Consider the following 24,200-nt stretch of genomic DNA (forward strand, 5'->3'; position numbering starts at 1 on the left):
TCCGATTAGTCACTCAAACACTGAGGCACTCCAAATCACTCGTCACTTTTGAAAATTTTGGCCAAAAATACTAGGAATGGGGTCTCAGCTGGACCCAAACTTCCTCAGAGCTTGTGGGAGTTTGGATCCAGGGGTCCGATTTGCTCCAATAGAGTGATGAAGGAGAGCTGCACCCTGAAATGATCCAGTGTTTAGGATTGTTCAGTTGGGACAGTTTGGTCTGATCTTTCTCGGAAAGCACACCCATGTCTCTAGTCTGATAACACGTTAATTGCACAAAGCTGTAAGGGCTACCGTGTGCTGTTTACAAATGCTACCTGATCATCTTGTAATATAAAGGTTCACCCAACTTGAATCTATCCAATTAAAGCTCCCAGCATCTTATTCCCAGATGAGCCATTGCCAAATTAGTGTTCATTTGTTGCAAAATTAGCCAGAGTTAATTGAAAAAATAATTTCCAAAGAGTTCTCTCCAGCCTATTAAACCTGTCAGTGGCTGCTTGAGAAGGGAGCAGGCTGCTGGAGACTGCATCGGAGTTTTGCTTCACTTCAAAGAGACTGATTTATGAGCCAACCAAAAGGGTGAGAAATCCCTCATCTAATTATCACTGAAATATACAGACACAGAAAACAAACTGCTGTGGTTATTAGTCTGGTGACTGGAGAGCTCTTCCAGTTGCTCTTTGATGAGGAAGTGATGCAATTTTAAGGAAACCAAACTGCAATCAAAAGATATAAATTATCTGCAAACTGACCTTTTTATAAAACAGATTGACATATTCCAGGCAAAAAGCTTGGCCAAACGCTGAGAAATCAAGCACCCAAAAGGCAGGACATAGACAGAAAAGGCTGAAGCTCAGCTTTAACTCTGTCCTCTTGAGCTTCTGCTTTAAAATATTTGACTGATCACTGAATCCTAGAGTCAATACACATTGGAATTTCTTATACAGCCTCAGGTACAATCTTCAAGCTTGGCTTGATTTTTTTTTTAAAGTTGCAATGGGATCTACAAAACAAGCCTAGCTTGAAGAAAAGCAGCATTATTGAGTTATGGCTATATATTATGACAGCTGGTTCTGATTCAGATGGGTCAGGAAAGAGTAAATCCTGAACCAAAATAGGCCCTGGGCAAGAGTGTGCAGTTTTGTCTGGAGGTGCTAGCTTCGGAAAGAACTTTGCGATCAGTTTCGCCCTGAGGGTATCATGGCAGCACCATAGAATTCAGGTCCTGAGCTTTTTGGAAACGTCACCCCTGGGAGTGGAATTGCTTTGCCTTGCTCTTCACTGACTCGGTCCACATGATGCTCAGAACAGTGTTGCTGACAGTCCTGGGTGGAGCTGTCTCCAGCCCTCCTGGACCAGAGAATGGGTGCAGGCAGTGGCAATAATGGGGTGAAACCGGGGAGATGCTGGAAGTCCCTCTCTCACAAAAGGCCAAGGTCACTCTGTGCACAAACAGTGGAAGGGAGAGCGAGACAAGCTCTTTAGGGCAGGGGCCACCTTTGTTCTCTTTGTACAGCACCTAGCACAATGGCACCCTGGTCCATAACTGGGGCTCCTAGGTGCTATCGTAATACAAATAATAGGACCTGATACAGCCCAAAGGCTCCTACACCTCTTGGCTTCACTGCCTCACTGCCCATGACCAGTTGCTGCGTCAGACTCCTTCTCATCCAGTGGATTAGATTTGTGGCCCTTGTAAACAGCTGTTACAGGTCAGGACTGCAAGGCATTGGTACAGCTGTGTGTAGGAGCCTAGGACTGGGCCAGCAGGAGATGCTGCAGGTTAGCACTGAGGGGTTAGCAGAATGGTGTCGGGCTCAGGACTGCCACTGCAGGGGCTTGCAGGTGAGGACTGAGGGGCAGTGGCAGAGCTGTGCGGGTGGGGAGTCCAGGGCTGGGATGCGGGGCAGGGGAGGAGGCTGCAGGACAGCTCCAAGGTGCATTGGCAGAGCTGGGTCAGACCAACTGCTGGAACGGTAGGGTGGGTGCAGGCTAGAAGTGAGGGGCCGAGTGGGCGCGGGGAATACTGTGTGTCTGGGCGGAGGGCCATTGGCAGGCCTGGGCCGGGAAGCTCAGTCCCAAGCTCCTCTGCCCTGCCTAGCTGGCACCATCCCAGGGTTTCACCTTTCTGAGCATGGACGGTCACAGCTCGGCCCAGATAAAAATAAAACTGGCAGGTGCGGAACGTGTGACCACACTCCCCCGCCTCGCGCCTCTGGGTCGCGGGGTAAGTGCCGGGCTGGTCACGAGGTGCTGAGAGTGTCGCTTTAAAATGGCCTGGAGAGCTGGGGGGGTGGTTGTGTGGGTGGGTGTTTTATGGGTGCCCTCTTCTCCTGGATGGGCTGAATTCTGATCTCTGTGGTGGGGGGGTAGCCCCAGTGACAAAGTTATACCTGAGCACCTAGGGAAGTCAGCAGTTCCCGGTTCCCTTTACTAATGCAGCTTGGGGAGGAATTTCTGTCTTCCGCAGGGGATGCAAACTTAATACCAACCTGACCACTGGCTAAAAGGAGGGGGAGTTCTTAAATCTTTTAAGGAGTCCCCATGAGCCTCTGGTTCTCTTTCTGTCCCAAACAACGACCAAGGGACTCTTTCTGTCTCAATGTGGTCTAGAGCTCAGGCTGCGGGGTTGGGAGTCGGATGACCTAGGTCCTAGTCCCAGTTGTGACCTTTGGGTAGTTGCTTCCCCTCCTTTGTGGTCTCTGTTTAGCCTGTGAGCTCTTCGGGGCAGGGACTCTCTCTTACTGTGTGACTATAAAGCACCTCGCACAAAGAACCCTGATCCCAGGTGCTGCCATGATACAAAGCATTATAATAACTTCTGTTCAGTGAATGCAGTGGGCACTCTCTCCTCCACAGTCTCGTCTCTGCACTGCTGTTTTCACTGACCCTAAGCATATAGCTCACATCCAAGAGCCCGGGCATCGAGGAGAGAGCCCCATTCCAGTGCTGACAAGCAGCAGAAATGCTGCCATGCAGGCAGCGGGATTCAGACATGGGGTCCGCATGGGCTCAAGGCAGATGAGCGCCACAGCTCTCATTGACCTCCATCGTAACGGGCCCTGACCCCTGCGGCGATTCAGGACTCGTGCTGTCTGTTCACTTGCCCCAGCTGACGCCATCCCCATCCGCTGCCACTAACGCTGTGCTGGGCATCGCAGAGATCAGGCTGGCCGCACATTAAATGCACTGAGCCACATGCAGTCCCGGATAAGCATGTGCGTTCCCTGTTGGTGTTAAGGGGTGGAGGGTCTAACAGGCATGGCTCGAATCTCGATAAGAAGCCCCTTTGTTTAATCAGACTATATCTGATTAGAGGAGAATTTTTCAGGACAAAAATCCCTTACAAGCATGGTCTACTCTTGAGAGAGTATCGCCATGACAATGGTACCTAAACCATAGGTTATTGTAAAAATATTATAAGCCCAATTCATCCTTCAGGTTCATACTCTGGCAGCTCCACGGCGTATGTCCCGAGAGCCAGATCCCAGCTGGCGGAGCACTATTGAACTTAGTAGAGCAGTGCTGATTTACACCAGCTGAAGACTGGCCCCAAGGAGGCATTTGGCCCATTGTCTCTTATGAGCCTTTTCCTGCCTGTTTGATCCCTCTGAGCCGTAAATACCCGGTATTAAAAATAACACATCGCTTGTTCTACACACCACAAAGCAAGGCAGGTAAGTTGTGTCCTCAGCTCCCCGTTCCCCATGGGCCCCGCTGCCACCTCCAGTGACTTGCTGCTCTCTGATCCACAGGACGCACGCTCCAGCGAGAGGTCCTCGCTTAATGGTCCCTCGGCACCTGCCACCGATAACAAATTCCGCTTTGTCCTCTGGGAGGGAGCTTTGCAGAAATCTATCTGAGATGAATGACTGACCTAATTTGAAATGGCAGCATCCAGAAGGCAGAGTGGCTGCCACCGCCTGCCTGAGCACAGAGATTTCAAAGCCCTGGGCACTGTTCGATTCGGAGCTGCGCCCGGACCAGCTGTTTGTAACCAAAGAACCCAGAGCCCTCCATGTACACCTGGATCGTCACTCTGCTCTGGGTCTAGAGCAGTGGCTCTCAACCTGCAGGCTGCTTGTGGCCCAATCAGCACCCAGCTGTGTCCCATGTGACATCCTCAGGGCCATACAGGTAGTATATATATTGTGTGGATGTGGCCCCCATAACACAGAGAGAGCTGCATTGGCAGCCCACGGTGATAAATCGGTTTAGAAACACTGGTCTAGAAGGACAGAGGTGCTGATGTTCAGAGCATATTGCTACACAGGCTTGTTGCTTGGAGGTGATTGGAAAAGGACAAAGCTATGGGGGCGGTGTCCTTTCTTTGCTTCTTCATGTTGGAGAACGAAGGCTGGAGCAAGCATGTTTCCTTTTATTTTCAAAATGTGTCTCTATTTTTTAGATTAAAAATTCAGGCCTCGTCTCCCCTGTCTCCATGGCCCACTGGAGAACTACTGGGCTTATAACATCAAAGGTTTTGAGGATGAGAGGGGATTGCTTGTGATTTTTATTCAGTTTTATCTTATGGTCCTTTTAGAATCTGGGGAAAGAGCTCTCTTTACTAAGGAACCAGCGCCTTCAGCTAAAGGCTCGGAAAGCTTCTGATCCACATCCCTGAGTTACCCAAGGAGTCATCTGACAAAAACAGGGAAGAAAAGATTTGAAATACCGGATATTTATAAGGGAAAAAAGAACCCTGCATGCCAACATGCTCACACACGCACCTTTCAGGCCCCATAAAGAAGCAAAACAAAGGGGATTGAATCCAGATCTTTTCTTTTGCAGATCACTTTCAGAGCTACTTGGTTCTCTTGCATCGTCAGCAGCTGACACCCACTTCAGTACATCCACCTGATAAAAGCTATGGGCAGGATCTTGCAAAGGGCTGTGGGTGGGTAGCAGGGGCTGGACTGCAGGATTGGAGCCTAAATATTACTGGCTGCTGGCATTGCATCCTGCAGCCCTTATACATGCGAGCAGCTCCCTGATCCTGTGGGGATCTCAAGGAAATCTCCTGGGGCAACTGCATGGAGACCCTTTGCTTCCAGTCTGTCTCCCAGCCACCTGGGGGCCTACTTCTGTCCCTGGACAGGACAGCTGTGCTGTTAGGGTTCCTTGACAGCAGCAGCCCCTTGAGCCCCACACAAGGTGGTGATCCCTGGACTGAAGATTCAGTGTATTGCCTTGCTCCTGTTTGCCCTATGGGTTTGGTGGATTGGAAGAAACCTGTGGAGCCCAGCTGCTACCCTCAAGTTCCCAGCTCTCCTTTCCTTGCTCTCTCTCAGTCTGTGGATCTAGATCCACAGGGAGCCCCCCACAGGGAGCCATTGGAGGTGCATACTGAAGAGCTCCCCCCTCTCCACACACCCCTAGACTGATCCATTCTCATGATCCAAGGCACAGGGCATTCAGCCTGCAAGGTCCTTGGGGGAGGGGCTGTCTGTTGTAACCCCCTGTACAGCACCATGCACACATCTGCAGGCAATAGAAATAAAGAACAATGACCACTGCTCTGGGAAGAGCGATGCCGTGGCGCCAGGTCCGTAAATCCTGCACCCTTCCCCAGCACTGTATTCACTAGACAGACAGGTAAAACCCATGCCAAAGCAGCCGAGGAGACTTCTGCTTGGCTGGGGGGATCCTGACTGCACTGGGAGGGGAGACACAACGGCCTAACTGTCCCTCTGTTGCATCCACCCACGGTCTTGCTCCAGTCGCTAAGTGGGAGCAGGAGTCTAAGGCCCTGTTAAAACTCCAGCAGCATGGCAGGGCTCAGCTGGTCACTGCAAGGTGCTTGGGAAGGAGATGGTCTTGGGCCTCTTTTTAAGTAAATTTAGTGGTGAAAAAGGGTGCCAGGTTGCCATGCACGGGGCAGTGCCAGGGCACACTAGCTCTAGGCTGCCCTGCCAATAAGCCTCTCCCTTGATCTTGAAGAATTACCTCTGGTGCTCTAAAAGCATTTTACTCTCCACACCTAGTGTTTGGTCTCTGAGAGGGGTTTTTTTTTGTGGGGGGAGGGGGGGAGTAGAAGGGACAAGAGGATGGTGGCTTTTTCTGCTGTGGATCTCTAAACTTAGACCCTAGGAAACCAGCCAGCCCTTCTCCGCAGTTCACCACACCCTCATCCGATGGTAAAATGGCCCATCCGTCCGAGAGGAGAAAACCCCCATGAGCCATCACTGAACTACGGCAGCACCCGCTCCCAGCAGTTGAGGACACCATTGAGGCTGCCTGGCACAGCGGGATGGATCACCCAGAAAGTCTGTAGCATATGCTGAACTGGCCACCTGCTGCAGACATTTCTCACGCTGTCCTCTAGTTCCGCATAACCCAGCTCACGCTGATAGAGCAGGTGAATTCACGTCTGCTCAGTTCTGAGCTGCTTGTAGTTGGAAACCCATCCCTGCGCTTCGATATATATTTGCAATGCACCTATAGATGTTCCATTAGCGAAAGGAGTTTTGAGGTTCTCAACAAATTCTGCAGAAATGTGTTAGGCCACCACAGCCGTGGATCTGTTCACCCCGGACCTCTCTCAGTGGGTGACTGGCTGGAGAACTTTTCTTTATGATCTCTTGAGCTCCTCACAATTCATCGCATCGGTGACATTCATTTCTAGCCATAAAAGCTGCTGTATTATTCTGCTGCTTCCGACGCAGCGCGGGCTGCCCGCCCCAAAAGAGCCTTACCTGGGGTGTGTGCGGCCCACAGACAGCCCCGAAATCGTTCCAGCCCTGTGCTCTTCCTGGCTCGCCCCTAACAGGAGGGCAAACACCAGGCTGAGACCCAGGCTGCCTCTGGGATTTCATAGAAGGGACCTCTGGAGGTCACTAAGTCCAACCCCCAGACCAATCCCCAATTTTTGCCCCAGGTCCCTAAATGGCCCCCTCAAGGATTGAACTCGCAACCCTGGCTTTAGCAGGCCGATGCTCAAACCACTGAGCTATCCCGCCCCCCTAAGGAATTGACGCCTGAGGTCTGAGCCCCGGGCAGCCCCTGCGGGAGCGGGGCTTTGCGCAGCGGCCACGCAGCCCGGCTGCAACCCCGGCAAGTCCAGGCTGCCAAAGAACAAACTTCCACGCGCCGCTCTCCGCAGTTTCGCTGCGCGGCCGGGCTCGCAGGCTGGGGCCAGGCTCCCGCTGTTCCCCGGGCAGCGGGACGAGCCCAGGCGGACGCGCGGGGGACTCACCTGCCCGGGAGCCGGGGGAGCGAGGCGGTAGCGGCGGGCGGGGCTGGCCGGCCCCCTTCAGCTGGAGACGCGGGCGGCCGGAGAGCGAGCGACGGGGCATGGCCCCGCCGCTGCCATCCGCCCACGGGCGGCTGCCCGCGCCGCAAGCCCCTGCGCCCGGGCGGCGCTGCTGCTGCTGCAAGCGGCTCCGATCCCTGTGGGCTGGACTTGGCTCCCAGGGTCCCGGCTCCTGCTCCCGGCCCCTCTGCAGCGGCGGGAGCCGGGCCGAGAGCCCAGGCTGGGCGGGCTCGCTGCGTGGCGGAGCTCAGCGCGGGTCTCCCCGCCCCGCCGGCTCGCGTCGCCGCCTGCTCCCGGGGAGGGAGCGCGGCGAGCCCCGGAGAGGGGGCGCGGCGAGCCCCAGCTGGCTGGCGGAGAGCAGCCCGGCGGCGCGGGCAGCGGCTCATTGTCAGCCCCGGCTGCTGCGGCGTTGGCAGGGCTGGCGCTTTGAGCGGCTAGAGCCTTGGAGATCCCCCTTGTCACCTTGCCAAACTGTCAGCGCCAGGCTTCCTTAGCTGGGGGGGGGTGGGAATAAGGGTCCCCCCGACCTGCAGGGGTGGCAGAAGGGCTCGCTGCTCCTTTTAGAGGGAAAGAATAAGCCCCTCCGCTCTGCCCCAGTGGCCGAGATCCTATAAATACCCCATCCTCCCCCCGGCACTATGCTAACGCGACCGCAGCTGGCGGGTCTCCCGATGCATGCCGCTCACACGGGGAAGGGGCAGTGGGTGGTTTGCGGCTCCTCCAAGCAGCCTCTGCAAGCGGGGTCGGTCCAGACGCAGCCCCTGCGAGGGGAGGACGGTCCTTTCAGGACATCTGTTTTCAGGAACAGTGGCAGCTCAGATGGGGAAAGGAGGGGACAAAATCCGGTGGAAACAGGTTCCTGTCCTCCCGAAACAAATGAAACCTTCCCACCCTGGTGTTTGCAAGCCCAGCATTGCAGGGCCCTGCTGGAGAGAAATTAACCAGAACCTGGGGGAAGAGAAGCCACCCAGTGTGTTTGTAGGGCCCAGGCTGAAGGAAATGCAAAAAGTAAACAAACAGAGCCTGCAAAAGGGAAATTTGGGGACCAGGTCCTGAGCTGGTGCAAATGGGCCACTCTCCCTTGTCTACAGTGGAGTTGTGTTGGTTTGCAGCTGGAGGGGCTGGCTCTACATGGGTTAAAGTCCTTTCCCTTTGAATAAGGTGTTAGTAACACTGGGAAGGAAATTCGTGTTGTTAAATTACCATCCATCCTGCCCTCATTCAAACCCAAGAAGTGAGTTTATAATGAATAAAACAAGGGACTACTCAGGGATCCCCACCACTGCTGTATTTGTCAGTGCATCCCATTTGCTATGTTCTGTCTTACCCAGTGTAGGCTCTTTGGGACAGGGGCTGCCTGTACTTTTGGGTACTATATGGTTTTGAGCACGTTGTCGGTGCTAAACAGGAGCAAACAAACACACTGGGACCCAGGGCTGGTTGTGTGATTTCAAGGGTGACTCTCTCCATGTCTCAGTGCTTCTTAACCTTCCAGGATCACTTCAAATTAACAGGCCAGTTCAGCTGTGGGCAAGGCTCTCCCTTCTTTTTTTTATTGCCATGTTGGTGTGTTTTCCATGCCGTATACTCAGGCCGGGATGATGGGTGCTGCGGGCTCACAGGATACGTGCTGCAATAGAGACCTCAGTCCCTGCTCCCATTAACATCAGTAGCGAAATGCCAGCATCAGGCCCTCGAGGGAAAGCCTAATATTGCAACAGGAGAGCTGAGATTCCAGACTGGATGACTGCAGTGCCCTCGACTTGGGGCTTCAGCTGAAGACGGCTTGAAAGCTTCAGCTGGCGAAGAAGGCAGCTGCCGGTGTACTTGGGGATATATGCTGAACCCCTTTGCGGCAGAGCCTGCACTGGCATCTGACTCCTTTCTGGATACAGCTTAAGGTGAGAGGTTTTAATCTATAAATTCCTTTAGGACTTGTCCCCTGTTCTTATATTATGTTTAAATATGTATTGTAACCCTTGTTACCAGAGCAGCCAGCCAAAAATTCAGGATCTTGCTGTTGTTCCAGGTAGTAGGAGGAATTGGTGACAAGGTAGGTGTTACTTTGATGCAATCCTGTGTATTTACAAAGAAGGTACGAAGTCCTGTTTCCCTGCACCCAGCAAGAATCAAACAGCAGAAGACGGTTTCTTTGCTCGCAGCTCCAGGGCCCTGTTAGCCAGCACTCAGCCCCAAAAGCTCTCTCTCGAGACTTTTTGCAGTGCCACGCTCCCACAGCCTGTTATGACAGTACCTGGTGCTTCTTGTTGCCTTTTCTCTCAGCTTCTGTCCACTGTTTCTCTCATAGACACACACACCTTCACAAAACAATAGCATCCCCTCTGCCCATGTGTGCCTTCTGGTCTGGGTGGTGACATATGCCTGTGTTTGGTGTGGAGGCGGCTATTGTTTCAACTACCTAGTTACCTGATTTCTTGCAACTATCTTAAATGAAGGGCAGTGGTTACCTTCCCCCCGTCCCACACAATTTCAAAGAGGTTTAACCTGTCCCAACCGATAACATTATAGTAGTGTCTAGAAGCCCCAGCCAAAATCAGGGACCCATCATCATACACACTGAACCCCTGGGAAAGGCAGGAGTAGAAACCAGGTACAGCTAGTCAGAAAACAGTAAGTATTGTCCAATCAATATTTTGAAATAAAGAATTTTTTTTATTCCAAAAATTTCATGGATTTTTTTTAATTCAAAAAATTTCATGTTTTTTTTCTCCAACAACAACCCCAACAAAACAAAACTAATTTCTCCCCCCGCCTGCCCGCTCCAGTTTTATGTTTGGTTTTGGTTTATAAAAATTAAACATTTTTCAGTAGTGGGCATTTTAGGTATTTATATTGTTTCTTTTAGAAAACTGAGAACTTTGTTGTTGAAGAAGTGGAAAAATTCAGACAGATACAAAAGCTTCTTGACAATTTTTTTCTTTATAAAAGAGACCAGTTTTAGGCAGAAAATCTCTTTCAAACAGAAAAATATAGACACCTGCTCTAACCATGAGGCAACATAGCCACACGTGAGGGTGGATTTTATTATGTGGATACCGAAGATCACCATCTCATTTCACATAAGTCACCAAGGAGCCATCACATGGTGACAACCTCCAACCATAGCCAGAGACGACGAGAAGTATGGTTCTTCATAGCCCACTGCCAAACCAAACCAGTCTGATCTCCTTAAAATGGCTTTTAAAACTAGAGGGGTATGGCCTACATTTGTTCCATGTCTGGTATTTGAGCTCTGTGCCATTGTCCGCTCTGTGGCCATTCTAAAGGTCATAGCTTGGGATTAAGAAGCCAGGTATAAACCAGCCAGCTTCCGCCTCACACCAAAGTGTTTACTACGGAGGATGTTTTAAGCAGTTCTATAATCTGAGTCACAGCCCTTTGCTGGCAGACGTATCCTGGAGGCAGCGGCATAATTAACATCTTGTTATAACAATAGCTGAACGTATGTATTATTCATAGACCAAACCACAGCTGTGAATGTTGCATTCGCTAGTGGCCCCACAGGTACAAGCTACCATTATTAATGAGACAGATGGGAGGAAGAGAATCTGTTTTAAGGGCCTGATCCTGACTGGTGCTGGGAGCCTGAGGCTCTAACGGGAATCCTGGGTACCTGGTGTCTCTCAGGATCTGGCCCCAATTCTCTTGTAGAGTAACGAGACCAAATTTGGCCCATATTTGTAGTGCTGTTTGCAGCCAGTAGAGGGTGCTGATGCATAATGAAGGACAAGATTTGGCCCCAAATGCTTTAGTTACACTTTAAATGCAACAGCAAAATGCCTTGTTAATTGATGTAGGTATTATGGTAATTGCAGGGCCATTCCCCTCTAGGATACTAGTTCAAATCCAACCTGGGCTGGCAACTGCTGGAAGTGGCATAATGTTAAGTGACCCGCTTGTTTCACTCTGGTTCCCAGTGGACACAAACATCTGTATCACAGCAGGGGTTAAAGACGGAAGGGGCACTGGGAACAGAGATGCACCAGAACCAGCACACTCAATTTGAACCCCACCCCCAATTTTAGGTTCTGGAATAATTCCTGAGTCCTATGGCTGGCTCTTCTGTCTCTAAAACCCTACAGCCCAAGCCCCCCAAACCTTGGAAACATTCCCCTTCCAGATTAGCTCTAAGCCCTGTGGTTCAGGCCCATTCTAACTGCGAGCTAAGTGCCTTCTTCCCTCTAGAGGCGGGCTGGTTAGGTCAAGGGAGCCAGTAAATGGTGCCAGCCTAATCCTAAGAATTTCAACCTTGGTATCGATGGGCCAAAGAATATGCAAAGTGGAGATAACTGGATGACCCCTAGAGGGCGAACCGGTATCCACTCAAAACGCATCAAGGAAGAACAAGTAGATAACACGTAGCCATCATGGAAGCCATCATGGATGTACCGCCTGCTGATTGAGCTGATTGATGGTCATCTCAACTGTAAATTCAGCATGATGAAGCAACTTCCATGGACTTGTATTGAATAAGAGACCTATAAAAATTGGGTCCATGGACTGTGTTCTTTGAGTCTGGTTCTACAGTCACCCTCCAGGAGCATCGGATGCGCATCTGACAATGACTCGGCTCCACTCTCGTGTCCAGGCCACCTGGCCAGTGACTTGGCACGAGCAACGTCTAGGCTGGTAATTATAACAGCCTTTTTGCAGAACCTGTGTGAATGTCTGTGTGTGTGAATGGATTTATACAGAAATTGCATATAGGAATATTTTGTTGTATTTACAATAAATGTGGCATTTTGCCTTGTCCCTCTTACAAGATCCTGTTGGTATCATTTTTATTAGTGTAACACCCAGTCTGGAACCTAAATCCACTGAGTATAAAAAACGAACATCAGTAAAGTAACACAAAGGACAGCTTTATAGTCACAGTAATGACAACGGAGCTTCCCCGGGGGATAATGTCCTGTGTAGCCCAGGTGAATTCATCCCTGCTTCTTTAGTGCCTTCTAAAGCCTATATGATGATTTGACTCAGGCACCTGGAGTGTCAGAGTCATTTGTTGGTTTCATTTCCTCCAGCTTGAATGTCTCTCTATATAATTAGAAGATGCTGCTCCATTTACCACCAGCCTGGTGGGATCAAATATGCAGTGAGGAAAAAAAAAAAAGAGAGAAAATCAGCAGCTCAGCTAGCATGGGGAAAGATTGTGGTGCAGTAAATTATTCAGTGTTCACTCCCTACCCCAGTGGATTAAAATTAAACAATCAGCAAGATCCAGGGTCTTCTATCCCCGCTTCCTATGTCGGATCTCATGTCCCACTGACAATAGCCAGGGTTCTTCCTTGCCAGTGGAGGCAGACCCAGCTGCTGAAGTCAAGTTGGCCTTGGTGTTGGCTTTACAGGGATTGTTTATGAACAGCCAGTAGGGTTTTCCCTGTAGGGGTCCTCAGTTATGAATCCAAGGGGTCACAGGGCGGGCTTGTAGCAACCTGAATGGAACTTGGAGGGAAGAGCACAGGCCGCAGGAAGGAAGTGTTTGGAGGAAGCATGAGGAAGTCAGTCTGTGTGCACATGGCTGGAAGGCCAGCTGCAGGTACAGCTCTTCTGTCAATAGCTTTCTCACTAAAGAGCCAGTTTGAGAAACATAGAGTCCTCCCATGTTATTACCCAGCATGTGGGGCACGAAACCAGGCCTAAGGGACCTCCACAGAATGCTCCAGCACAAGGGGAGTTGCTAGGCTGAGGGTGGAGCGGAAGCGCTGAGGCAGTTTGGGGGTGTGGCTGGGGCAGACCTGCACCTGGCTATTTTGCACCCCTGCAAAACCCCATAGGGGCCACTGAAATAAGGTAAAGGGTAGTCCCGGCAGAGGGAAGGCCTTACCTGTCTTCCCTCTATTCCAGCACCAGCACAGGGAGCAACTTGGGGCCTGGCTACTTCCTACACCCTTAGCAGGGACAGGAAACCACCCGGGGTAGTTGACTGCAAAGGCTAAATAAGAGCTTGTGGCCCAGCCCAGTGCTGCTGCACCCCATCTCACACCTCAATACCCCTCCCTGTCCCTCCAACCCTCTGGAGCTCCCCCATTTCCTCTGTAGCCTTCCTTGCACCCCTTCATCTTTCTTCCCTCTTGCTCTATACTGCTCTTACCCTCCCTCCTCTCCTCCTTCCAGGGCCACCCTTTGCTGCTGCCTTTTAAACAGCTTGGCACTGGGACCTCAGAAGGGACTCGGCCAGCCTTCCCCTTCCCGCTTTAGTGGGAACCTATTGCTTGAATCCAGATGAGTTGGGGCGGGAGGACAGATGGAGAGAGGGATTCAGGGGCTCTGGAACATCAATTCTCTTAGTGATAACAGGACCTAATGCACATTGACTGGTGTAGACATAACTCAGATCAATGATGATGGAGAAATGACTGACAGCTAGGCTGGGAAGTTGTTCATTCATACAGGCTGATTTGGAATAATACATGGATTATGATTATGATTTATTAATATTATACTTTGCCCTCTTATGGCAGATTTCATCTGAGCAGTCGTAGCATCTTGGCAACCGTTAAGACTCACAGCAACTTGGCAAGGTAAGCCAGTGTGACTATCGATACTTTATTGATGCTGGACCCAAGGATCCAAGACCGTAAGTGACTTGGGAGCCTAGAATTTAAGCGACTTGTCCAAAGTCACACAATAGGTTAGTGACAGAGTTGGGAACAGGACCCAGGCGTCCTGACTCAGCACAAGGCGGCGCGAGACTTTTCGGGTACGTAGCACAGACAGGTGTCTTGAGAAAGAAACCAAACAGAGGGTGTCAACTTGAGTTCGTCGTTCACGTAGCATGGCTGCCCCTCCTGGGCAGGATCAGGAAGGGGAGCATGGGATGGACTTAAGAACTGAGGAGGAGAAAGAGGCCAGGTAGGTTGAGGGACAAACATTCATGGAGACAGTGGCAGTGAAAGGGAAAGCTAAACTACCACTAATAATGCTGCCAGGGCCAATATACTGTGGGAGACTGGATCTTACCCTCTGGATCTTCTTTCCTCCTTGATCAATAACCTTTGGCAAGTTTGCAACCACAGTCCTCTGGGGGAGTGAAGTGCTCAAAGCAGCAAGAGCGGGGTAAGCGGTTTGTAACAGTAGTAGCTGTTTAGTGTCTTTGCTTCTAGAGAAAGGCTTTGCGTTACATCTGGAGGCAGAGGAATCTCTCCTGTGACCGTGAGGCAAGGAACTGCATGAAACTAGCAGCAGAAGATATTGGGGGGAGGGGTCAACACCTACAAAATATCGATGCTGGGCATCTGATGGGAATATACAGCAGGACTCCAGCACTCACGTGGCACCTGATTCAAAGCCTACAGAAGTCAATGGGAGTCAGTGGGCTTTGGGTTGTGCAGGGATAGGGAAGGGCAAGGAGGAAATATCCTTTTCACATCTAGTTTCTAAGAGAAATTCCTCGGCCCCTTGTGAAGGAACAAGGTGTTGTGTCCTTAAATCCTTAGCTCCTTAAATCAAAGCCTTGAGACTCAATAGTGAGAACATACCTGGGAGCTTTGCTGATCATGCCTGCCCTGCCTGGGTAACCACCCAGGACAAACTAAACTCCCAGCCTCCTGTCCCAGCATGCAATGAACTCAGTGTAAAATTTTGTCTAGAATTTAGATGGGGGACAGACTCCCTTCGGCTTGTTCCGCGTGCTTTCCCCAGGGTGTGGAGAAAACTATCTGATCTCTCTTAAAGCAGAAGTGGAGGTGCTAATGTTCACACCCCCATCCTCCTCTCCTCACAGCTCCTACACTAAAGCATTGATCTAAGCTGCTGAAGAAACAGAGTCAAGGGCCAGCCCAGTGATGCGCCGAACAGGGTGTGAGAAAACATTTTTACTGCTAATAAAGAGGCCAGACACCAGAACGCTCCTCTAGAGCAGATGGGAGTTTGCACTGGTATATTTCAGCAAGGTCAAATGTGCTATGAATTAACAAGGTCTCAGAGATAAGACACATCAATTATTGAAGAGTACAAACCTTTCAGCATCAGCACGAGTTGCAAAATCCCTGGGTCTGGTGCTTACAGGGACAGATCTTTGCAGTAGGTGGAGTAAATTACAGGCTCAGCTATCCAGGCAGATAGTAGGTGACAAATTCAGATTGCTGAGGAGTGCCAGCAATTTGATCATCAGGGACCAAGATACAAAAAAAATCACTTAGACAAAGTGTGGCAGGGCACTGCTAGGAAAGCCCTTAATCTGTTCCTGCCGCCCCAGCCCCAATCAGGGGGAATGGACTGGGGCTGGGTAAATAGCTAGTGCTTGCCTGGGAACTGCCCACATCTGCCAGCCTCATTAGCAGGAGCTAAAAGGCTGGGAGGAAGTGGAAGAAGGGAGTGGAGTGGAGACCAGGAGGGGAAGGTCAGGCTCAGATGGGGGAAGGAGGCCCCTAGTCTGTTGCTGGTCAGGCCAGTGTGAGGCCAAGCCATGTAAATAGTGGGAAACTGGTGGTGGGAAATGGACACAAAATAAAGAGCAAGGGTGTTGCACCAGCTTGGAGCATCCCTGCATATTTAAGGAGCAGGGCCAGGGGGTTGAATCCTACAGGGCGCGGCGTGCACCCTGTTACACAAAGGTTTAACCTGGCTATGTGACCAATAGTCGATGCATTCCTTATCTGTTTGAGATTACAGAAAGGCCCCTAGAACTCTGCAGCACGACAGGGCTGTTGCCAGTCCAGATACAAGCTGAAGAGAATTCTGCAGCCATGAAGCGTCTCTGCCGGTGAGTCCCTAATCTGGGGGATTTGCTACAGTCTGCAGGATCCCACTTTGCACCATTAAACGGGCATAATAATGCAACCCATACTGCAGATCCAGGGTGTTAAACAGACACTGCCAAACTCTGCTCAAGAGGTCTTTTAGAAATTGCGGTGTTCGATGCAAGCAGCAGCCATGTTTGCCTTTGGCTGCTTTGACAGTGAACCTCTGTTTGGACCCCATACTATCAAGTCTCCCTTTCGCAGCATCAGGACAGCAGCTTCACAAGAGATATCACTCAGCTGCTGGCAGTTCAGTCTGGCTGAGTGAATCAGAATGAAAAGACACTTGCCAAGGCATCCTGAATGGCAGAGATTCTCATCGGAGGCTCAAGGAAGAGTGATTAGCGTAGGGAACATCTGCCAAGTGCCTGTAATGGCCCTGTAAAATGTGCATGCAATAAGCTCAATTACCATCTTTTGCATACTCAGCGTTCTGTAAGATTTGGCCTCAAGAAGATTGAGAATCGCTGGTGCATGGAAAGGGACTCTGCTTCTGATAGGGTTGACAATTCTGTTTGGACCTGTTCTGCGAGGTTTCATCCCCTGACGTAATGGCATTAGTGACTGACCTACTCTCGTCCAAAACTCTTTGATGATAGAGCCATCATTTTGCCTTCAGTGGAAATAAGGAGGATCGTATGAATCATACTTTCGCATTTTAAGCATGTTGCATAAATAAACAATATTGCAAAATCTCCAGTTGTACCGTAATGTGAATCTTATTTTTAAATCGTAAGAGTGGGTTTGAGTTACTTAGCTTGTTAATATGTGTTTGAATGTTTGCGTGTATGGGTGCGTTAGTTAATTCCGTTATTTTAAAATACAGAAAACAATATAGCATGCCTTTAGAAAATGACAGATACAGCAAAAACTCCCTGATTAGACTTATATAACGGGAAATGCTCGAGGACACAAAACGCATTCTGCTGTGAATTCATCGACTTTGCGAAGGCAGGTTTTATAGTCGGGGGGTCTTTACACCAGGCATCATTGTAACAACTGCAATACTTATTTTTTAATGGTACATTTGGAGCTGCTGTGTTTTGACGAGCCCTCACCATCGTCCATTTCTGTTTTCTTTTTTTTGAAAGCGCGAGGCTGTTGCAGGGGAGTGTAGACCAAAGAGACAACACGAATGGGCCTGCCTGCACGTGTATTTTCAGTTATGGTGCACAGACTTTATGTCATGACGTAAAAAGTCGCACAAGGTAAAGTTTCAGAGGAACAGCCGTGTTAGTCTGTATTCGCAAAAAGAAAAGGAGTACTTGTGGCACCTTAGAGACTAACCAATTTATTTGAGCATGAGCTTTCGTGAGCTACAGCTCACTTCATCAGATGTTCATCTGATGAAGTGAGCTGTAGCTCACGAAAGCTCATGCTCAAATAAATTGGTTAGTCTCTAAGGTGCCACAAGTACTCCTTTTCTTTTTGCACAAGGTAAAGAAATACAAGCACAATGAAACCGTTGGACAGGCAGATGCACATTACCATGGCATTTTAAACACTGGCTGGACTACTGTATAAATCGGATTCAGCGTTCAGTTTTCGTTTCCACAATGCCCTATGATTATCTCTTGGATTGCTCTCAGCAGTCTCCTGGAGATTTATATGTAATTCCAAGAGACTCAAGGGCAATCTTGGCGGGTTGCCAACCCTACTTCTGAAAGGGATTGAAAATGACCCCAAAGGAAATAATGGGGTGTTTCAGTCCTAGCGGTAAATCCCCGGGGAGGGGGACAGAGGAAAATGCATGAGATGCGATTGCTACGTTTCTGCTGAGTGCTGCCTTTGGAAGGCAGAGGGCAGAGATGTGCTATTTTAGCTACGCACACGCACAGATAAACGTCCCCAATCCATACTCCGGTTAAATCAGGAGTGACTCTTCTGAAGCTAATGGAGCTGCACCAGTGTAAATCTGATGGGAGTGGTGACTTGAGGCCTGTACAGTGGGCCTGATTCTGATCTCTTCTAGACTGCTGTGAATCAAGAACAGCTTCACAGAAGTCAGTGGAGTTACACTAGTGTGGAACCAGGGGAGAGAGAAGAGAATCGGGTCCCAGGGGTAACTGCACTGAATTCATCAGTGTAAAACCAGTATAAGGGAGATCAGAATCAGGCCAGTATCTTGGGCACTAGGGCAAGCTAACCTAGTCCTACCTGTCTGTCTAGGCTGCAGGCATTTTGACCAGGTTCCTTGCTGTACTGCGTGAGTGTCTCAGAGCTCACGGCTCTTGGGGGCTGCAGTGCTGCAGTTTCAACAACCTCTGTCTGTGCCATGGAGTGCGTAGCTGCAAACTGACATGGGTGGGGTCAGGTTCTCACTGTATTTTCTACTTTATGCACCCGATGAAGTGAGCTGTAGCTCACGAAAGCTCATGCTCAAATAAATTGGTTAGTCTCTAAGGTGCCACAAGTCCTCCTTTTCTTTTTGCGAATACAGACTAACACGGCTGCTACTCTGAAGCCAGAGAAGAGTGTCTCTAGAATAATATCAGGGAGATTTTTACTACTGCAGCATGGCAGGGGGGGGGAGCTTAAGGCAAATCTCTTTATTGTTCAAGAGTTGCAGCCTCTTTGAACTGCCCTTACAAATGAATGCTTATTGGTCCGAGGCCAAAAGCCATCCAGGAAAAGAGTATCAGTGAAGCAGAGGCAGATTAAGGTTTCCTGGGGCCCTGGGCCAGAGCAAGTGGAGGGGCCTCTTCCCACCCCTTCTGCCTATGGCTCGCCCCCGTTCTGCCCATGGCCCTGCCCACAGCCCTACCCCTTCCTGCCCCTGTTCCACCCAGAGTCCCTGACTCCCTCCAGTTCTGCCTCTCCACTACAACCCCCTGCTCTGTCCCTGCACCAAGGCCCTGGGGCGCAGCAGGGAGTGAGAGCACCTCCAATCCCAGGGCTGCAGTGGGGGTCCAAGTGCTGGGTCCTCCCTCGACACCCCCTGCACTTCTGTGGGGGACCAGGTCAGGGCGCTGGGGCTTCTCCCACTCCACTAGGTGCTTCTGCTGGAGAGCAGCATTGGGCGCGGGGGCTAGGCTTCCCCTGCTGCCCTCTGCCCGGGGGCTTCTGCTGGGGACAGGGTTGGGGGCTGCGGTGGGGGGTGTGGATTCCCCCACCCGTCACTTCTGTTGCGGATTGGGGTCCGGTGCAGGGGCTTTCTCAGCACTGCCCACCCGGCGGCAGGGGCTCTGGGCTTCCGCGGCTGGGTGGCAGATTTTTTCTGGGGGCCCCACAGGTGGCGGGGGCCCCTGGACAAGGGACCTATTGGCCCAGTGGCTAATCTGCCACTGCAGTGAAGGATCAGGCTGTGGCCTGTTTAGTTAATATTTATTTAATTAAGTGTTGATGGGTCAGACAAGGCTACTGGAATGGATTCTGATTCGCTAGTATCAGTTCCCCATCTGCTTCTGGCTACACTGATCTGTGAATCCAGAGTGACTCCATTAACTTCACTTGAGCTACTCCAGATTTACACTGTTGTATCCCAGAGCAAAATTTAGCCCTTAGCATGATACTATCCAAGGCTTTATGTATGTATGTGACCTGGGGATAAAATCCAGCCTGGGTGCGAGCAAGTATGTTTCCTGTGATATCAGTGGACCTGTAGATTCATTGATTCCAAGACCAGAAGGGACCATTGTGATTATCTAGTCTGACCTCCTGCATAACACAGGCCATAGAATGTCCCCAAAATAATTCCTAGAGCAGATCTTTTAGAAGAACATGCAATCTTGGTAAATTGTTTCAGTGGTTAGTTACTCTCAGATTTCCAGTCTGAATTTGTCTAGCTACAACTTCCAGCCGTTGGATCATCTTATACCTTTCTCTGCTAGACTGAAGAGCCCATTATTAAACATTTGTTCTCCATGTAGGTAGTTATAGCCTGTAATCAAGTCATCCCTTAAGCTTCTCTTTGTTAAACTAAATAGATGGAGCTCTTTGAGCCTACCACTATAAGGAAAGTTTTCTAATCCTTTAAACATTCTCAAGGCTCTTCTTGGAACTCTCTCCAATTTATCAATGTCCTTCTTGAATTGTGGGCACCAGAACTGGACACACTATTCCAGCAACAGTCACACCAGTACCAAACACAGAGATAAAATAACTGCTCTGTTCCTACTTGAGATTCCTATTTATGCATCCAAGGATCACATTAGCCCATTTGGCTACAGTGTCGCTCTGGGAGTTCATGTTCAGCTGATTATCCATCAGTATTCCCAAATTCTTTTAGTCACTGCTTCCCCCATCCTGTATGACCTACGTTCTTTGTTCCTAGAGGGGTACTGTCAGGGTTTTCCCCCCCACTCTGAACTCTGGGGTACAGATGTGGGGACCTCCATGAAAGATCCCCTAAGGTTATATTCTACCAGCTTAGGTTAAAACTTCACCAAGGCACAAATCCTTTCCTTGTCCTTGGACTGGTATTGCTGCCACCACCAAGTGATTTACACAAAAATTCAGGGAAGGGTCACTTGGAATCCCTGTCCCCCCAAAATATCCCTCCAAACCCCTTCACCCCCTTTCCTGCAGAGGCTTGAGAATAATATACCAACCAATTGCAATGTGAGACAGTCCTAACACTTTGTCTTCAGGACACTGAAATCAATGAGGTTCTTAAAAGAAGAACTTCATTTATAAAGAAAAAAAAATAAAAGAATCACACCTGCAAAATCAAGATGGAAGGTAATTTTACAGGGTAATAAAAAGATTTAAAAGAACAGAGGATTCCGCTCTGGGCTCAGCTTCACAGTTACAAAAACAGGAATAAAACTACCTTTGTAGCATAGAAAAATTCACATGCTAAAACAAAAGATAACCTAACGCATTTCCTTGCCCTACTTACAATTTCTGTGGATTTAGATGGATTATTCCAGGTATATTTTCAGGAGATGTTGTACCTGCTTGGCTTCTCCCACTGTCCGGAGGGGGAACAACAAAAGAGAACAACAAACAAATCCTCCCCCTCCAGATTTGAAAGTATCTTCTTTTCTCATTGGTCCTTCTGGTCAGGTGCCAACTAGGTTATTTGAACTACTTAACCCCTTACAGGTAAGGCAATCCAGTACAGTTGCCAAGGATACATAAAGGTTGCTACCCTTCCCCCTATTCATGACAGGTACATTTACATTTAGCCATATTAAAACACATATTTGCTTGCACCCAAGCTTACCGAGCAATCCAAATCGCTCTGTATTAGTAACCTGTCTTCTTCATTATTTACCACTTTTCCCAATTTTTGTGTCTTCTGCAAACTTGATGAGTGAAGATTTTGTGTTTTCTTCCAGGTCACTGATAAAATCATTAAATATCATAGGACCAAGAACAGATCCCTACAAGACCTCACTAGAAACACATCCACTCAATGATGATTCCCCACCTACAGTTACATTTTGAGACATATCATTTAGTCAGCTTTTAATCCACTTAATGTTTGTCATGTTAATTTTGTTTTTTCAACAAAATATTGTGCGGCATCACATCAAACACTTTCCAGAAGTCTAAATTTATTACATCAATACTATTACCTTTATCAACCAAATATGTAATCTCATGAAAAAAAATCAAGTTAGCTTGACAGGATTTATTTTCCACAAACTCATGTTGATTGGTATTAATTAAATTACCCTCCTTCAATTCTTTATTAATCAAGCCCCATATCAACCACCCATTATCTTGCCTCATATAGATGTCAGACTGACAGACCTACAATTACCCGGCTCATCCCCTTTACCCTTTTAAAGTATTGGCATAACATTAGCTTTCTTCCTGTCTCTTGGAACTTCCCAGTGTTCCAAGACTTGAAAATCAACACTAACCATCCAGCAAAGCATCTCAGACAGCTCTTTTAAAACTCTTGGGTGGAAGTTATCTGGACCTGTTGATTTAAAAATCTCTAATTTCAGTAGCTGGTGTTTAACATTCTTCTGAGATACCAGTGGAAAGAAAGAGTTATCATCTGATGAGACTACATCATCTGTTTTTTTCTCTAATACAGAACAGCAATATTTATTAACACTTATGCCTTTTTTGCATTATTATTGATGATTCTACCATTTCCATCTAGTAATGGACCAATAACGGTATCAGGATTCTTTTTGTTCCTAATATACGTAGAAAACTCCTTATTGTCCTTAAATCCTCTAGTTGCTTGCATCAGCTGTGAATGGGGCCTGCGATCTCTTTATAGCATTAGATAGTTTATGTTATCACTAAGTAACTTTCATCCTGACACGTTGAGTGACAGGTATGGAGCAGAACACGTACAAGATAGGTAGCAGCTATCTTCTATCATGGTCCTAAAGCAGCCTCTGCTAGAATTAATTCTCCATAACCCAGTAAATCAATATACTCTGCTGATGTTGCCCTCAAGGCTGATGATTTCTGAGATGCAAGGAAGAGCAAAAGCATCAGTTAAATGACTGATCGGGACTCAGGTGCCCTGGGTTCAATTTCTGGCTCTGCCACTGCCTCCCTGTGTGACCTTGGACAAGTCATTGATTCTCTTTGGGCCGCAGTTCTACACCTGTAAAATGGGGATAATAATGCTGCTTTTCTTCCACCCTTTGTCTATCTTATTATCTACTTAGATTGTAAACTGTTTGGGTCAAGCCCTGTCACTTGTTATGCGTTTGTACAGAGCCTAGCGCAATGGCGTCCTGTCCTTGATTAGTGCCTTATGGCATTATTGCAATGTAAATTCATAGCATTTAAGGCCAGAAAGGATCATTAGATCATCCAGTCTGACCTCCTGGGCATCCCAGCTTCATAAATTTCACCCAGGTACCCCTGTATTAAGCCCAGTCGCTTGTGTTTGGCTAAAGCATCTCTTCCACTCTGGATCTGAAGACAGCAAGAGAGAGAATCCACCACTTTCCTTGGAAGCATGTTCCAATGGTTAATCTCCCCCAGTGGTAACAATTTGTGCCTTTCCAATTTCAGTTTGCCTGACTCCAGCGTTCCAGGCATGGATTTTTGTTTTGACTTTCTTCTCTAGTCCTATAAAGACTAAAGAGCCCTATAGGACCCAGTACTTTCTCCGTCTGAAGGTCCTTATACACTGTAATCAATAATAACAGAAATGTGACACCGGTCCACTGGGAACTGTACTGAGACAGGTTTCAGAGGGGCAGCCGTGTTAGTCTGTATCAGCAAAAACGAGGAGTCCTTTTGGCACCCTAAAGACTAACACATTTATATAAATACATTTGTTAGTTTATGCCCAAATAAATTTGTTAGTCTCTAAGGTGCCAGGAGGACTCCTCCTCGTTTTTGCTGTACTGAGAGGGTGCATTTGACAAAGGCCATCAGCTGTCAGAAGGAAACTGACTTGACTGGATTTATCTTTGAGGCGAAGAGCTCCACCTCCCACTCCAAATCCGTCCCCCCTAGGAACCTGCCCAGTGAGAATATGAGGTTGCTGTTGGTTATTACTTTGTGTAGGTTAGCGATGTCCATGAGTCTAACAAGCAGCTCAAAATATGCCACTTCGGATGAGTGAGGTCTGGAAGTGTCCTTCACAAACTCTTTGCAGCAAAAGCCATTATTCTCCAGCAGTGCTGCAGGGCCTGGATTGCCATCAGCCCTGTGCCATTCAGATTTCTTCAGTGTCCAGATGAGACATGAAGTGTCTTGTGCATTAGGCAGATCCCCCGCAGGCTTGTGTATAATGAAATATTCAGCTCATTTGAAAGGTTACAGGGGAAGGTTATGAGAACTCCTAGAGATGGAGCAATTTCTGTTCAAACAGGGAATGTCAAGATAAACATTATGTGCCAGATTCCAATGTCAGCTATCCCAGGGTAAATCCAGAGGAACTGAGCTGGGTTCTTGGGAGTTACTCCTGATTTGCATGGCCGCAAGAAGGGGAGAAAATCAGGGCTAAGTGAGGAGGGGGAGCAGGAAGAGAAGCCAAGAGAAGAACAAAGTTAAAGCAGGCCCCTTGGCGTCTAGCAGCGGTTAAAGCGGTGGGGTCAGCCCAGTTTTACACTGGGGTAGGCGAGAGGAGACGCAGGCCCAGGTCCTTATTCTGTTCTCGATCTGCAGCCCCCGCGGGTGTCAAATCGGTGCAAGTTACACTCCCCTGCCCCTGGCACCCAGTGTAAGTGATCACAGCACCCCCGGGCGGGGGGTTTCCACACCCCATCTGCACCTCGGCTGGATTTGGCCCGGCGCCCCCCCAGGAG

General features: G+C 48.9%; 1 protein-coding gene across 2 annotated transcripts in view; it reads right to left on the reverse strand.

Moving 5' to 3' along the window:
- The window catches only part of LOC125643492 (testis-expressed protein 2), a 37,438-nt gene extending 29,958 nt beyond the window's left edge, over positions 1 to 7,480 (reverse strand). The window contains exon 1 of one of the 2 annotated variants that reach the window (XM_048866163.2): positions 7,199 to 7,480. The gene's annotated coding sequence lies outside the window, so the exon portion shown is untranslated. Of the gene's footprint in view, positions 1 to 3,665; positions 3,743 to 7,198 lie in introns of those variants that run through there. The other variant, XM_075117561.1, reaches the window with a different exon arrangement.
- Between the last annotated feature and the right edge of the window lie 16,720 nt (positions 7,481 to 24,200).

This window comes from Caretta caretta, chromosome 10 (genome assembly GCF_965140235.1).
Source record: "Caretta caretta isolate rCarCar2 chromosome 10, rCarCar1.hap1, whole genome shotgun sequence".
NCBI lineage: Eukaryota > Metazoa > Chordata > Testudines > Cheloniidae > Caretta > Caretta caretta.